The 14,308-nt window shown below is 41.5% G+C and overlaps 1 protein-coding gene across 2 annotated transcripts in view; it reads left to right on the forward strand.

Annotated features, from left to right (window-relative positions):
- LOC128738828 (PR domain zinc finger protein 1) overlaps positions 1–14,308 on the forward strand; it is a 143,086-nt gene that overhangs the window by 91,827 nt on the left and 36,951 nt on the right. Inside the window, exon 1 of one of the 2 annotated variants that reach the window (XM_053834242.1) lies at positions 12,429–12,991. The exons of the other annotated variant lie outside the window; for it this stretch is intronic. The gene's annotated coding sequence lies outside the window, so the exon portion shown is untranslated. Of the gene's footprint in view, positions 1–12,428; positions 12,992–14,308 lie in introns of those variants that run through there. 2 annotated transcript variants of the gene reach the window in all.

The raw sequence follows: 14,308 nt of genomic DNA on the forward strand, positions 1-14,308 counted from the left end.
TATTGGTTCAGTACATAGGTAACTATGTTTCAATTAATGAATATGTAATGCTAATTATTGTAGCCCAAATAACAATATAACACTTGTGAATAGCTAGGGTGGCGAAAACTGGTACCGTTATCCTATGATAATGCAAATAAATGTTGGTTAGATACCTCTTTTGATATGGATTCCTGCTTAGGTAGAGCCGTTGTCAGCTATCTCGGCTAAGTGTATAAAGCTCTGGTTATAACCAGTCCTAACCGGCAACTTCATTGATCTTCAGAATTCCTTCCTCACCAGTGCATATGTCAAATGTCGGTGTGTGGCCTTTACGAGATTAGTTCACCTTCTCGACCAACTTGCTAGTTTCATTAATTCACAATAGTTCTTCTAAAACTTCATGATCTCTGTCCTCCTTTTGGCGCTTTTTACATCCCAGAATTATGATCAACTGGTTCCTTGCCCACCGACATTTGGCCAAGTTGTCTCTAGTGGCAATATCCAAATAATTTCTTAATGCATTTCTTTATTCTCCCTATTGCTTCCTGGCATACCTTCGCAAACCAGTCATTGCGTTATATACGGGGCTCCACAGCTGGCACCAACTCGTATATCAATTTACGAAATTAATCGTAAATATCTCCTAACAAATTCGAAATCGTAACTAAAGCTGGATAAAGTGGGACCAAGTTGATTTTCTATCGTATATAATGATAATTACTGACATACATACGATTTTCAGCACAAAATCGTAGAGTAGTACGGAGCGACTCGCGCTTAATCGGATATTATCGTATATAAATACTTATACAGTCGTAACGCTCAAAATTATTCGTAATCATGTATATCGCCTCCAAAATAGTACGGATATGCCAATTTTGCGCATCAAGTACGATTTATTAGCATGTATATCTGTACGTAATGCTGATTTTTATCTTTTTTATACATAAGAAAATGCTAGCTGCGTCTTGACCTAGTATCTGTACCTTACTCCTCGGAAGAATGCAGTTCCTCATCCAGTATTGGCACGTAATTTCAGACAGATTGTAAGTTATATTGATATCTAATGTTCAGCCAAGAAGGACGCCTTTGACGCGTCTGGTATAAGGTTGACGGTTGGAAAGCTGCGAAATTTATACATTGTTCGCCGTTATTCTTCGTATGGGTGTACTGGCTATGGCGCTTTCTCAACTAGCACAATGTTATCATTTCTAGTTGCATCAACTTATCAATGGCCAGAATTAGTCCTATATTGGTTGCCACAACTACTTAGTAACAACCATGTTAGCAGTGTCAGTATTCGATCTTAGTTTACATCGGGATTGGTTACCCGATCTTCACTAAAGTTGCTCGTATTCCGGTTAGTACCACAAGGAGGTAGATCTAAGAGTTGCTGGATAAGAGGCTGAGAACAACTGTAAGGTCTATTTCATTTCGGTACATACGCGAAGTACCGACGGTACGTCATTTAGCATACCAAACATAGCAGGTAAAAGCAGAACACCTTGCGTCTTATTTGCATTAGCGCAACTTTCGTTCCTTAAAATGGGCGGCAGTAGTTTAGTTAGCAAAACAGTCGGGTACCAACCGAAAGAACGTAGGTGCGAGCCCCACCTGTCATCGCCCCGATATATTTTTGGTCTATATAAAATTTTCTAGCTCATACACTTAATCGTTCTTCGCATCAGACCCTTCCTAACTTACAGAAATTGGAGCATTTCCGGATAGTGGAGGAACTAGGTAGGGGTTTGGGATGGCCAGAGTTATGTTGGACACTTCTTCCTAGTTGCCTTCCCCATTTCATACCCTCAGTAATCCAGTTCAAAACCAAACTGGATGAACAGGTAACCGCATGCGTGGATTCGAATAGTACCGTTAAGAAATGAATCTCCTGAGCCAATAAAATCTAGACGTTTTACGCATTATTTCCGCTACAAAAAGCTTCATAACAGAGCACTTCACTAAACTTCTTCCTTCCAATTTATTTCTAAATTTATTTCTTCTCAAACAGTAGAAATTATTGAACTAAATATATTTTAAAAGAACTAAGCTGCTTCAAAAATAGTCTTTATAAACTATGCTGGTTCAAAAATGCAGATCGGTGAATCTTGTTGGTGCCACCAGAATGTAGTTCGAACATCGTGAGTTTCACAAAGTAGATTAATATTACCACAAACCTTCTACCACAAATTAATTTAAACTTACACTTGGTTCACCCCCCGAGTGGCACCGAGCAACAAAAGCTCGCACTTCAGAACCGAGCCAATCGACGGACGGTGACGCTCTCTGATTCTCAGCAACTCACCCCAAACTAACGAACCAACAACAAGCAAAGGCAGACGAAATTCAATACTAGAGAATATCTACGCGAGAAACCCGTCTGCGCTGCTATGTGCTTGTTGTTGTCTGTTGCTGGCAGTAAGCCCAACGAAAATACCCGACCGTTCCGTTCGGGCTGCGACAGGACCCGCCAGTCAGCCAACCAACCAACCACCCGATCGGGCGGCGGTGATGGCAATGGTGGAGGATCTGATGGTGTGGCCTTACGGGTGGCAACGCTACTCTTCCTGCCTTCATCCCTATGGCCCACGGGGTACAACATTGTATGCTGTGCGGTAGCTTCGTACGCGACAGAACCATTTCAAGCCAGCAACGGGACTGACTGTAAATATTGTTGTCTTAGGTCCGGACCGAGGAGCAGCAGTTTTTTTCTGCAGCGCGTCAAGCAAGATAGTTTCATAGAAGAAGTAAGCTTTTTTGCTAGAATTTAGTTTACAATTACTTTTTCGTTTCTATAGTTTGTGATGTTTTTTAGTTATTTTAATCATTGATTAGTGGTTTGCAAGAATAAAAAGCTTTTTTAAAGAAGAAAATTGATCGGGAAAACCAGAAACAGAAACAGGAAGTGTCTTCGTTTTGGTCCCCGGAGCGAAAAAGGGGTGTGTGTTTTACAACTATTACAACAAAGTGCGGCACGGCGCGAGCGAGAGTGCATCCTTGTCGGGCATTCGGTGCTGATGCCGGGTTTTACGACCGGCGCGACAAGTAATTCATCGTTTCAAGCTGGCCGGTTTACTTACCAGGCAAACACCTTTCTGAAAACAAGTGTGAGTGCAAGAAAGTGAGAGAGAGGAAGTGATTTTTCCGCACTATTTTCACTTCACCCGTACACCGGGTTGTTGAATAGAATTCTGTGCGCGGTGAAAAGTGAAAACGAACGGCAAGTCCGCTATCGTTATCGAACCGAAGCGAGCTCTGCGGGATTTCGGATAAACTTTTTAGACTAAACTTGCGACAGGCACCAGGTGGTCGTGTTCTCCGAAAAGCCGTTCCTGGTTTTTGATAGTAGAACGAGTGGATATGAGAGCAAGTACGTATATTTACATAACTTTCACTATCAGATTGAAACGATTGCACCCTAGCAGAAGTGGAACATAAACAACTTGCAAAATGTCAACATCTAAGCTGCTCGAGATTTGAGTTGTTTTTATACGCAAGGCGATTCGATCGGGTGCAATTATAGTTCAGTAAAAACAAATAACAAATAAGTGGCAGTTAATTGATAGGAAATAGTTTCACTTATTGAGCCACGGTGAAGGCTAGTAAAAATTTCGACAAGTGCACGATTCCGAACCTACCTCAAAAATAATATCGATTTTCCTGCTTCTCTGCCATCGTTATCGTCGTCGTAGTCGTAGTCGTTGTCGTTGCATCACGGAAGTGTATGTGTGCGGAAAACGAGCCATCTCGTGGCGAACTCTGACAAGCGGCAGGCGACTTGAGAAGTTAATCATATACGAGGTAGAATGAATAGTGTGTTCACGCCACGATGGAGGCGCGTGATGATTCGTGTGTTTACCAAACATTGGGCGCTTCCATTTGAATTATTACAAAGTGAAATTCAATGTCGTAATTTTAATCGTAGATGTCCGAAATGTATGGTTTTAAATATAAAGCCATATAAAAACGTGTTAAACAACTCCTACAGTGAGTCCACATAAATATTTTGATCAGTAATCAGTATTTTTAGTTTATGTGATATTTTGGTGTCTGTGAAGTTTCTTTTCCATTTTTGGTATTCTTAAAGGATTTCAAAAATAATTGTAAAGAGGTACCATCCAAGTTGTAAACACCGACATTTATCTGCGCACATAGACTTTTTATGAATTCTGAAAATTTTGTTTCCTCCATACATTTTCTTTTGATGCGTAACTCTTTATGTCCAAAGCTTTACATTTCTGTGATCAATTTCGTATTAGTGGTTACGAAATTCTGCCTACCATGCCTACCGCATTGGAATCGTTTGTTCGCCCATCATCCACCGCATTTTTGTAGTCAATTAAATCTATTCAAAGTTTCTAGTGGGATTCAAAAAAGAATTACGTACCGATGTATTTTCCGTATTCAACAAAATGGTTATCGATGCGCGAAACCAGCTTATGCGTACTTTTTTGGGAAATATACGAGTCACAAACTGCTTTAACCAAAACGTGAAATATAGAATTCGGTGGAAAAATTATATTACCTCCCAGTTGGGCTTTAGTAAGCCAGTCGTCGTATAATCGAATCTCGGTTGAGGCTGTTAGAGTCAATAGGATCGTTGCACTAGCTCCGCAATTGTCCTGTATTATAAGTTATAATTTATTAGTTAAATAAAGTTATAATATAATTTATAACAGCTGGCTACGAACTAGGCAATTTACGGCGCTATCTTGAAAATCTCAAGGCAGCTAGCTTAGACATTTTGATATTCGTTTTTTACTTCACCGTATCTCATAAACCAAAGGTCGTAGTGAAAAAACCATTTTATTGAAAAAGTGTAATCAAATTTTGCCAGGAATTTAGGAAAAATATATAATTTAGATAAAATGTAGTATGTAATCAGTTGGGCTGCATACATCCATTTTTGTGCGGGCTCTCGATGAGACAGTTTATGCAAGCATAGTTGACGAAAATGTCCAGCAGCTTTCGCAAATTACAATTGTCTTCAATGGTCCATTTGATAAGAAATAATTTCATATGTTCCGGTAACACCTATCTATATTCATCGCCAGATCCACCACTACATCCAGAATCACTACCGCGACATTAAGGTACGATATGAAAAGCAATGGGACCATATAACTACCTTGTGGTACACCCAATTCGCTTGGGAATGGAGAAAAAAGCTATGAGTTGAGCTGCACATGCGCACTACAAACGCGCACTAAATGCCTCAATAGAATTCGAGTTGTGTGTCGCCCCAAAAACATATTTCTCTATTTATGTACACGAAACTACAAGGCGACGTATACGAATTGCCTATACACGGGTATATATCCTCAGCTAATGAGGAATTCCATACCGGGTTAGCACTAACAACGAGCAGTCTAATAAGAAAGGTACAAGTGAAACCATGAGCGTGTGACGAAATTATATTTTTATCCGGCTGAACAAGTACCTGATCCTATTAACAGGTTGAACATGGGAACGAGTCGCCACTGCGTGACATAGGGTAATGAACACGGGGGGTTGACAAAAGGGAGATGGTCCTTTCAAGCGGAGTAGATCCAAATAAGTACAAGGAGTTGCGCTTCTCCTGCGTTTAGACCGATTACAGTTTTTTTCTTTGTTGGGTACATTCTCCAGTTATTTGACCTATTGTGCGATCAGTTATTTAATCTATTGTGCCGATTGCAGTTGCACAAGTCAAGTGGCTGAGAGAAACGAAAGCGCGGTGTTGAGAGGTCTAAGGAGGGATATATGAGAAAAGGCCTTGTTTTCTTCTGTTATAGGGATTTTCAAAGACTAAACAGAATAACTGGCTACGTGAAAGGAGAAGCTGATTGGGAGGGAGCCAACAGGGCGAGGGCGGGGGGGAGGGATGCGGTGGTGGGTGCGACGATGAACGTAAGTATAAATGTATGTTCTGCCATAACTCTGAAACGCTTGAACGGTTCTTCATTAAACTTGGCACACATGTTCCTTAACATAAAAGAATCAGGGGGGGGGGTGGACCCCAACAAAGGAGAAGATCCAAATAAGTAAAAGGAATCGTGTTTCTCTTGCATTTGGAACGACAGCAACTGTACACTAAACAAATGGACAAGTGGCTGAACGATAAGAGGGGTTTGCAGAAAAGGGGGCCATTGTTGACAAGAAGGAGATTCAAAAATGTAAAAAAAAACTTTGTCACATTACCGAAAAGAAGACAAATTTACGAATGGCTGGGGGCAGGGCTGAAAACAGTTGACAGAAAATAATGAGTTTGAAAAAAGGAAAATATCAGTTCATTATATTTCCTCTATTGTAACACCAACATCAAATCATAGCACTCGGAGATATTTGATACCTACATATCCAAAGGCTGATTTTGAATTTGCGCGCGTTTTACTTTCCCTACGCAGTCTAGTGAGCTACTTTCAGTTATCAAAAAAAATCAGCATTCAACAAATGAAATGTTTTTTTCAGTAACGCCTCTAGACACACAAGCAGTTAACATACATTGAGCCTATGTTCGCAAGAATTTAGTTTTAAGATTTTTTACTTAACACTTTAATTCTAATCACAATAATTGTACAACTAAACAAAAAATCTTGCTGCATATACCTAAAAAAATGAAATTCTAATAGCGTCTGAACTAACCATTCATGATTGAACACACAATGTAAATTATATTATAAGCACTTTTATGAACACTCTTGATACGCATAGGCGCTCCCGGAAAAAAATCATTTAGTTGAAATGAAAATGATTTTCTTTAAAGTTCAGACTCAGTGATATCATGTGTGAGTTGACTGCCACAATCGCTAAAGGAAAAACAAAGTTCACATACTGGACGGCGGCGTTCACGATAGCGCCCTTAATTCATTTATCAGGTAGCACGAATCATAGGTTGCTGATTTCGTAGCTAACTCATTTTGGCGCATTTTAACAGTATGATTTTGAATTTTTGCAGCTCTGGCTGGGGGAAAACAGAAGGGCAGTGCTGAGTAAGTATAGGTACATTCAAATGAAGAAAAAGGGTTTTGTTTCTTGCATTATGAAAATTTTCGTTACAATACCAGATGTACAAGTTACAAAACAAAGAGGCCTATATAAATATAAAAGTGAACGTATGTTTGTATATTCCGGCATAGCTCCAGAACGCCTCGGCCGTTCTTCACGGCCACGGCACACATGTTCCTTGACATGTCCACGGTAAAATTGCAAAGTTAATTTGCAAAATTCGAGTATTTATCCGATTGTTATCAAATTTTCAGCGTATTTTTATTTTCTTTCGCCTCCGTATCCGAATGGCCGTACATTTTCCATAACCCTACCAATGAAGATTTACACATCCTCAAAACCATGTTGGTTTTGGAAATTTACCCATGTTTTCTTCATTTCTTCAACTGTTTTGACTTTTTTATAAAGTTTTAAAAGATTTGGCTTCATAATGGCTCGGGTTTTCTTGATTGGCCGCAACTGTGGTGTATTTCGGTGGTTAAGATTTTTCGGCACAAAATCGATATTATTAACCGCTCCACGTCCTTTGCGTAATGGCATGAAGCCAAATCCGGCCAGAAAGTCGTAGGACAGTTGTGAGACTTCAAAAGGGGAAGATACTCTTTCAAATACACCTGTCCGTGTAATCCGCTTTCAACATGATCAAATTGCTTGCCAAATCAAGAATTTCTTGGTAAACTTCGACATCGTCTGTGTTTGGAGATTCTCTGGAACATCAAACTTACGCTTTGCAGTGGAATACTGATGCTCCAGAATCTGGTTGAAGTCCGCTGTCACGTAGGTCTCGTTGTCCATAACGCAGCAGCGTGGTTTCGTTAGCTTTTAATCGTATAACTTCTGGGCACGGCTTTTCGCGACCGTATTTTGGTGGAGCCTTCTAAACCTTGAACGTATGTAATCCAGCTCGTGTTTTGGCTCTCTAAACGAAACTTTTGCTCAAATTTAGTTTTTTGGTCACATTTAGAATGGAGGAGTTTGATTTCCCGTTGAAGGACCCAACTACGCGGGTGTGATCCTTACAGTATACGGACGCATTTTTTCTCCGCATCTGGACTTACGATCGACAGTCCGACGTTCTTGGACCGTTTTGTGACACGAGAAACCGTAGAACTCGGGATTACCACATTTTTACCTATGCACAGTAGTTTGAATGCTCGAAATCGTGAATCGTGATTTTAAGTATAAGCGTGTGCTGCTACTCCGTTATTGACCAGGACTGATGAAAATTGCAAATTGATGACTGGAAAAAGCATGCTTGGGACAACACACTGTTCTTTATTGTGCAACCTTATCAGGTCCCTGCATGCTGATCCATATGACGCCGGCCACGTCCGAATGCGGGTCCTGCTGGGATGGGAAGGAATGTTAATCCAATACTAGTTGCTACTACAGACCAGGGAATCCTCTGCATCTTCAAGCATTTCGGGAAAGGAATTGTTGTTAGTAGAAGAGGGAGCTAGATAAAGATCAAATTTAATTGAAATGTAATTTGTCGACGAAAACTACGCGCGGTTTCCGTGTGGAATAATGCAACAAACGAGGCACAAAAACAAACGATGCTTAATGGCCATACGAAACGATGCCCTTTATGTTTAAACAGCATTTATTTGAACCAAACTGGATATTCAATAGTTTTCTTGTAGTCAGTAATTACGTAAATGAAGATCACAAATACACCTTTTCTGTAAATTTAATAAATTTAATCGTGAATGATGATTATAGTATATTTGGGAAAGTTTATGTATATCAAGAGATGCAACGGTTGATCATTAGTTTTAGTTCGAAACTCAACCACGGGTTGCGCTGCAAAATCAAACTTTTTTATTTCATGATATTCAACTATGGTTCCTTCGCAAAAGTTGTAGATAATCTTCTTGCAAAAATATTTGCTGAAGATACCATTTTTCTAAGTATCCCAGTTTTTGAGTTATTGGGCGTCATTTATGGCAGACCCCTAGGAGTCAATTTTATCAGTATGTATTTAAAATTATACAATTTAGGCAACAATAATGTTTTACAGATATGTGGATAGAATAGAAATACACCATTTTGCAGAAGGCCACGACCCTGTATCTCACACTTAGACTGAATTATTTATAGATTTAGTGTAAGAAATGGTATACAGTAAAACATATAGGCTGAACCTGAAAAGTAGCTTAATATGGCAACTGAAATATATATAAACTGAAAGTACATTTAAAACTGATCCTTATTCCTTCACGATTTTGGACATTCAAACCACTGTGCGTAGGCGCGATTTGATAGATTCTTATTCGATGTACTTGTACGATGCGAGTTGTTCTTTCGAAGCCATTTTTCGCATCTCTGCGCAGCTGATGAAATGACTCACAAAGTGTAAACAATGCATTTTGAGCTTTCTCCATGCAAATTTTCAATTGATTTTACCCAACAGTTCAAAAGTTAGAGCAATTTCAGTGTGTTGCAATTTTACTGTGGATAAACTTAAAGAGGGTATATGGGCAAAGAAGGGAGCTAACAGGAGGGGGAGGAGTGTAAGGCTTCTATCAAGGGATTTGCTGGACGTGGACTTTGTAAAACACCGATCTTCTTGGTAACATTACGTGTTCAAAAATTCAAGATTTCGAGTAAAATTAGCCTTGACTTTTCGCTCCGTCTTCCTGTAAGCCACTTCTGGTTTGTGATCCAAAGTCAATCGATTCTTAAACCTTTCCAACACTCTAGAGATGGATTTTAAAAAGATGGAGATGAAGATTAAATTACAGATTTTCAATTTTTTTCTCAAGGCGCAAAAGGTGGATTTTAATCTGGATTTTTAATTTGAGCGTATAAAATGGTTTCCTGCGTCTCCTCTCCATTCACATCCATATTGGCCGAAACAAAATGCACAACTTTAGAATCACTTCAAAAGAGAACCCAAATTTAGGTAATTTCTACCCAGTAGAAAACAAGTTATGGCCAGCTGTAAGTGTTGCTATAATTTCGTGTTCACCCTTTAATATCAAGATTTTTCAATTCATATATTTTTTTCATATTTCACATGAAGCATTTACTCTTCCTGAAGAAAAGTAAAAGAGGTTGGTCGCGTGTCGATTATCAAAAAAGCATTATTGGGATCAATAAAAGTCAAACGCAACTGTAAGTTTGGTTCTAAAATATCATGCTCAGTACAACCTAAAGATTCAATGCATTTCCGCACTATCGGCAACTCGATCGATGATTAAATGGGCATTAAAGATTAATCTAAGAAGCTTCATAAATCATTCAACACTCGGCGGGCAAACTTTACAACATAAAACTGTCAACCAGTCAACAACTGACGACGCAGTTGCAAATTATTTATTTCAATTCCCCACTCCACCCCATCGCATCGCACAAGCGTCGTCGTTCGCTTTTTACACAAACGGCTCCGTCCGTCAACTGATAGCGAAACTGCTTCTAAAAACTGCATCTTGAACAATGCATTCACACCGCCACCATCACCGCCGCCGCCGTGTTGTGCTGTGACTCGTGGTCGACCCGTTGTCGGTCATTGGTTTACACCTCCGCTGCTCCCGGTGCCAAAGCGTCCAACCGGGCTGTTCCATAACAAACTCAATCTGGCCTGGCTGTTGGCTTATCAGTTGCACAACTGCAAACTGAATAAAAGTACTTCTCGGCAAAACCCTCCCTAGGGTGACCATAGACAATCAGATTCGGAGCCACGCGCCACAGTGGGCAACCCTAGACATGCACGCGAAGCAAATCCGTCCAGCTCGTCTGATCGTTTCCTACCGCTCTCTGCCGAACGGGACACGGTACATCTTCCTCCTCCTACTTCGACTGATTTGCAAGCCAATCTGGGGTGACAAACATTCACACCACACCAATAGGAAAGTTTGTTTCGTTTTTTAATTATTTACGATGGCGCCGGAACTACTGATCGTGTTTCGCGAGCACGTGTCACGTGGTTCTGGATGGACCCAATGGGCTATGCGTTTAGATTTTCTACTTCTGGCCGCGGGTGTAAGTTGAAGGGCACCACACCGCCACATGTTGGCACGTGCGATCGCGAGCCGGTCCCGGTAGTCGGCGGCGGGAAACTAGTACTACAGCCGTGTACACGCGCCCCGAACCGTTGACGAATAGATCCGTTTTCCTTTTGTTGGGTGCTGCTAACACACACCAGCCAGCCTGCAGTGGCAGTGGCAGATGCCAATCTATTTAACTGAGAGTGAGTTTGTTTGTTGATTCGGCGTGAAGCTGGAAAATACTTAGAAGGCCTTCAAAAGGGCGCTTGGGAGAACGATCGATGTGTTTGATAATAAGATCCGATTTGATTGTGACAAATGATTCGGAATCACGTGATGGGGTGGTGTGAAATGCTTATTTATTTATTTATTTTTTTACAAAAGGAACGTATCATCAAGATCTACCGAGCGGTATGCTTAGGTAATACGTTATTGTTAAATATAATCTAAACAGAAAATTTGTAGTCATAAGTTACGGTCTGAAAACTATCCTATATTCTGAATAGAGTATCGCAAATCGTTCCCCAGATTCCCTACTCCAGTTTAGCCATAGGTAAACACTTCAACAGCTAATCTAGACCTACTGACGGTATCAGCTCGGTTGACCTTCTCCAACAGACAATGCATCACACAACAATGGTTATGGCTATTTCCTCAGCCACGTTCGAGTACTCGATATGGGTGGAGAAAAGTGAAATGAAAAGCGATTACTCAATTCACCGCAATCCGGAAGGTGAAATCACCGCCGTTCTAGCACCGAAAAAGATGGCCGATATTAGATCGAATTGAAGCGCTTCCGGCGGCTACCGTGCGCGCTGCGGAGGTGATGACGATGCTCATCAATGAGCGTTTCCATCGCCACTGCACTGTCTATCCGCTGCTCGCGGAAGGGTTGCACTAAAAAAGCATATATAAATGCATGTAGCTTTAGCGGCGGGTGGCGGGGAGTGCTTAAGGGCGCAGAGGAACGAGTGCCGATATTTTCTAGCTCGCTTCCGCCACCGTCACCGACGTCGTAAATCTTATCGTTGCTAATGTGTTAGTAGAATTTAGGGGGTGGGTACTGTTAATTCTGGTAGGAAGTAGGCAGATGGCACGCGCAAACGACGACGACGACGACGCGACGCCGACGACGACGACAACTGAAAACCGAAGTACTTCTTAAACCGCCGACTTCCCGATGATTAGCGGGATTGGCGGGGTAAGGGATGGCCGCCATGGCGGTCATCGCGTCATAAACTACTACAACCGAACTACGGTGGCGGCGACGGCGGCGGTAGCGACGATGATGGGCTTCAACTGCGATTGAATAAAATAGTACAGGAATAGTTAGTACACTCGGCTGCAGTCTAGAGTGGTGGTGGTGAAAAATTGTATAATGTTTCCCTGTTTTTGCTCCCAACTATAATGAAGGGACTCGACTAGAGCACCGAGAGCGAGTTCCTGCTCAGTTCTGAGGAAGAACGCGACCGTGAAACAGTGATTTAGAGATTTCTGATAAAGAATTGATTTTATATTTTTTTGTGTGTCTCGGTTGGTCCAATAGTATCCTAAAGCGGAAATCATTCCGAAGTCCCGAAATGTAGTGATCTCTGTAGTGAAATTGCTGAGAGCACTGTACGAAACCAGAGAAAATTTCCACAAGCAAGACTGCAGTCCTCAATGGAGCTTTCCGCACAAAGAAGATCGTTCGCCGTCAGTGGGTTAGTGCTAGGATGCTCAGCAGCGAACAAAAAAACCTCAATGAACCTTTTATAGATACAACGGAGGGCAGAGAAGTGAAAAAAATAATGACGCCTCCCTCCCACAGTGCCATTGTGTTACTATCCAAATGGAACTATTTTTAGCAAATTTGTTACTAATTCTAGTGAAAGTTCAGACGACCAAAGTGCAAAACGGGAAGAATTTTTCCGCGCTATCCAATTAAATCCGGATTTGATCGAGAGTGAGAGTAGTGCTATTTTTTCGCGACCGATCCCCCTTTGTTCCGAGTAACGATACGCCTCAAGTCAAGCCAGGAACCGATTGGAAACGTAAGTGTTTGCAAATGGTATTGCACCAGTCAGTCGTCTGCTCCACGCTCAAATCCCTTCATAAATTCGCTTTCATTTTTTTCGCGTCATTTTCAACCGACTGGACTCCGCGCGCATTGCATTTTCAAGGTTACTGGAGCAGTCGGCAAAATCTTCTTCCCACACCAGTTACCCACCAGCTCACCCACGCAAGCACAACCGCGCGCACACACACACCCATACCAACACCCACTGCATTGGTTCCGGTCGCAGTGAAAAACTATTTTTCACGCGCATTCCCGACAGCTGCAGCCAGCCCTACGAGCGAGAGCGGGTGAGAGCGATTCAAAAAGGGGATGTGCAATTTGCATCCACGATCCACCACACCGACCGGCAAGCGGCAGGCGGTGGAATAAAAACAAGTCGCAATAAGTTGTGACGGCCGCTGGAGTGCACAAACGACTACGCGTCTCCATCGCCAGTGCGATGCAGGAGAGGCACGTGTATCTAATAATCGCCAAGCTCGGAAAAGAGAACCCCCTTTGCTTCCAGCCTCGAGTCGGTCCCGGTCGGCACAGAGCAACTGTTCAAATAAGTTCATCCAACAACAGGCCGGTCTTGGTTAGTAGTAGCCTTCGGTTTTACAGCCCTTGCTATTGCGCGCGAGGCGGGTCGCACGCTAGTGTATTAGTAGTCGTCACCAGAATTGCATACACTGCTCAATTGCATCGAAGCGGCCGCTCTCGGTTTGGATTTTTTTTTCGAATTTTCTTTGATTATTGATTGTGCCGCCTAGCCTATGCAGCGTAGCGGTATCGATATAGGATGCCAGCAAAACGATACCATACATGGGACAATTTTGGACTCCCCTTCCCCACCACATCTCGGACGGTACTGTGACGTAACTTGTGCTAAACTGTCGGGGTCGGGGCCGTGTTGGGTGGCGTGAAGTTGCGCAATCACGATTGCCCTGCTGCTGGGAGGGTATGAGCGAATCGTGCATGTGTGTAAATTCAATTTGGCTTTTGATGTTTATTTTTGTTGCTTTTTAAACTATAATATTTTGAATCATGGTAACTCTTTTCAAGATAAAGAAAGATTGTGTCTAGACTAATGAAAATAAAGTTTTATTTAGATTTTTAAATTATTGATTAATACTTTAATCAAAGCAAAGCTTAAAATTGAGGATATTACAAATTCGAGCTGTTGGAAATTTATCATTAATATATAACAAATAATGGAATAATTTAAGGAAACTCAGAATACACATAAAGATTTGATAGCATCGAGCAACATTTCGACATTTTGCATGCTTCTATTCAGTGAGCCAGAACTTCG

This window comes from Sabethes cyaneus, chromosome 2, assembly GCF_943734655.1.
Source record: "Sabethes cyaneus chromosome 2, idSabCyanKW18_F2, whole genome shotgun sequence".
Classification (NCBI taxonomy): domain Eukaryota; kingdom Metazoa; phylum Arthropoda; class Insecta; order Diptera; family Culicidae; genus Sabethes; species Sabethes cyaneus.